This window comes from Rutidosis leptorrhynchoides, chromosome 4 (assembly GCF_046630445.1).
Source record: "Rutidosis leptorrhynchoides isolate AG116_Rl617_1_P2 chromosome 4, CSIRO_AGI_Rlap_v1, whole genome shotgun sequence".
Classification (NCBI taxonomy): Eukaryota; Viridiplantae; Streptophyta; class Magnoliopsida; order Asterales; family Asteraceae; genus Rutidosis; species Rutidosis leptorrhynchoides.
The window spans coordinates 183,796,937-183,800,598 of NC_092336.1; positions in this window are offsets into that span (position 1 = coordinate 183,796,937).

Consider the following 3,662-nt stretch of genomic DNA (forward strand, 5'->3'; position numbering starts at 1 on the left):
TAAAAGGTGAAGACAAAAGACAGATTCGACGAATTGAAGACGCAAACGACCAAAAAGCTCAAAAGTAAAAAATACAATCAAAGAGGTTCCAATTATTGATAAGAAACGTCTCGAAATTACAAGAGTACAAGATTCAAAACGCAAAGTACAAAATATAAAATTGTACGCAAGGACGTTCGAAAATCCGGAACCGGGACCAGAGTCAACTCTCAACGCTCGACGCAATGGACTAAAAATTACAAGTTAACTATGTATATAAATATAATATAATATATAATTAATTATATTAATTATATATATATTATATTTATAAATAAATCATCGGCAAGAAAGACTCCAAAGAATGTGAGATGTATTTTCAAACTCCGCGACTCGCGGAGTTTGAAGGCAAAAAATGCCGCGAGTCGCGGAGCCCCAAAGTTTGAAACTCCCTATAAAAGCAAACGAATTCTGATCGCAAAAAAAAAAAAACTCATATATCCATCCATCTATCTAAACGTATATATTTATATTTATATTATAATTTTAATTTTAATTTTAATTTTAATTCTAATAATAAGGGTATGTTAGCGAATGTTGTAAGGGTGTAAGTCGAAATTCTGTCCGTGTAACGCTACGCTATTTTTAATCATTGTAAGTTATGTTCAACCTTTTTACATTAATGTCTCGTAGCTAAGTTATTATTATGCTTATTTAAAACGAAGTAATCATGATGTTGGGCTAATTACTAAAATTTGGTAATTGGGCTTTGTACCATAATTGGGGTTTGGATAAAAGAACAACACTTGTGGAAATTAGACTATGGGCTATTAATGGGTTTTATATTAACTAAACAATACCTTGTTAATTTAATATACAAACTTATAATTCGACGTATTTATATATAACCACATACGCTTGACTGGGTACGGTGGGCGGGATATCTATAAATACCAATAATTATTCATTTTACCGGACACGGAACTGGATTAATAGTTAATAGACTTGTTGAAACAGGGGTGAATTACATTCAAGGGTAATTGGTGTAATTGTTAACAAAGTAGTAAAACCTTGGTTTACACGCAGTCGATAACCTGGTGTATTCATTAAACAAAGTATTAAAACCTTGTTACAATTCGAATCCCCAATTAGTTGGAATATTTGACTTCGGGAATAAGAATAATTTGACGAAGGCTTTCGCTCTTTATATTTATGACTGATGGACTATTATGGACAAATCTGTATGGACATATTAAATAATCCAGAACAAAGGACAATTAACCCATGGGCATAAAACTAAAATCAACACGTCAAACATCATGATTACGGAAGTTTAAATAAGCATAATTCTTTTATTTCATATTTAATTTCCTTTATTTTATATTTAATTGCACTTCTAATTATCGCATTTTTATTGTTATTGTATTTAATTGCACTTTTAATTATCGTACTTTTTAATTATCGCAAGTTTATTTTATCACATTTTTATTATTCGCAATTTCATTATCGTTATTTACTTTATGCTTTAATTTAAGTCTTGTATTTATTTTTAATATTTTACATTTGGTTTTAACTGCGACTAAAGTTTTAAAATCGACAAACCGGTCATTAAACGATAAAAACCCCCCCTTTATAATAATAATATTACTTATATATATATATTTGTATTTTTATAAAAGTAAACTAATATAGCGTTAAACTTTGTTTAAAAAGATTCCCTGTGGAACGAACCGGACTTACTAAAAACTACACTACTGTACGATTAGGTACACTACCTATAAGTGTTGTAGCAAGGTTTAAGTATATCCATTCTCTAAATAAATAAATATCTTGTGTAAAATTGTATCGTATTTAATAGTATTTCGTAGTAAATATATAACTATTTGTACCCCTTTGCTAAAACATCATTGGCCGCCTTCGGACGCTTCGGACTACCAGCTCAGCCACCAGTGCCACCACCACACGATTCGGATGACTCATCATCCACCGATTCTTCATCATCAGACGACTCCAGTGATAATGAGGATCCTGCTGATAGACCTATTCAGGCACCCTCCACCCCGCCGAAGAATTGGTACCGTTTCGACGGCACCGTCATTCCAGGGATGAATGGAGGTCGTGCTTTTACTGACGCTTTTGGCCATCGTCGTAGGGTTACTGCTCGTAAACGATTTGTGCCATACCCTGCCGACCCACAGATACGTAAGGTTCCCCGTTACGTATTGACTATTCCTGGAACCGTACCACCTAGATTTAGATATGGACCACTTACATCTAGGGACGTACCGTCTACATCCGGAGCCGGACCATCTACATCCGCACCACCGGCACCACCCGCCCCACCTGCACTGAGCTCGAGGAGCAGTTGGCTCGAGGAGCAGTTCACCCGCCTTCACCGTTGGACCTTGTATTTAGATTTCATGATGTAATCTAGATATAGTTTCATGTATTTCGTATGTATTGTACGAACTTATTCAGATGTATGAAACTTATTATTATTAATGAATGGAACTTTGCGTTATTTAATTCTTGCACGATGTTCTATTTACATTGCTGTACGATGATTCTGTGGTATTTGTACCTAGATGCATTATTTAATAACATGTGATGTTTTGATTCCATGTTGGTTACTATATACTATATTACTACATATCGAATGCTGGATTTTGACTTGAGTCAAAATTTTTGTTTAGAATACCATGGCTAATGGAAGATCCACACCTACCGCCGCCCAGATTGAGGACATGATCAGCGAACGGGTCGCTGCAGCCCTAGCAGAAAGAAATCTCCAAGCTCCATCGCCACCACCACCAGTTATCCCACCCGTTCGAAATGGGTGTACATACAAGGAATTCCAGAGCTGCAAACCGCATAACTTCAGCGGCACCGAGGGACCAGTTGGTCTCACCAGATGGTTCGAGAAACTTGAATCAGTATTCCGAGTTAGCAACTGTTCGGAGGATAATAAAACCAAGTTTGCATCTTTCACGCTATCTGACGGCGCGCTAATGTGGTGGAACACGTTAGCTCAAGCAAAAGGGATTGATGAGGCGTATGCTACGCCTTTGGAAGAGTTTAAGTGTGCTATGATTGAGGAATACTGTCCAAGGACCGAAATACAAAAGATGGAGATCGAATTTATGCAGTTGACAGCCGTGGGAAACGATCTTAACAGTTACAATCGTAGGTTTTTGGAGTTAGCATTAATGTGTCCGACCATGGTCACCCCCGAATTCAAGCACATGGAGAAATACTTCTCGGGACTTCCTAAGTCCATCAAGGGTAATGTCACCTCATCCAAGCCACCGAATGTCCCCGAAGCAATGCGCATGGCGCATACTCTCCTAAATCAAATCATCCTTGACGAGCCGGAGAAGGCTAAGTTTGAAGCCGATAGTATTGAAAAGAGGAAATGGGACAACAACCATAACAACAACAACAACAACAACAACAACAACAGGGGGAGAAACTACGATCAAACCCTCGCCAAGAGGCACAACAACGGTGGAAACCCTAATCCCAACAACAACACCAACTCCAACCCGAACTACAAGGGAACCCTACCTCAATGCAAGAGGTGTTACAAACACCACACTGGGTATTGCAATGTTGTTTGTGAGAAATGCCAACGGGCTGGGCACATCGGGAAGGACTGCAAGGTCACTACTTTGAATGGGAAGCCA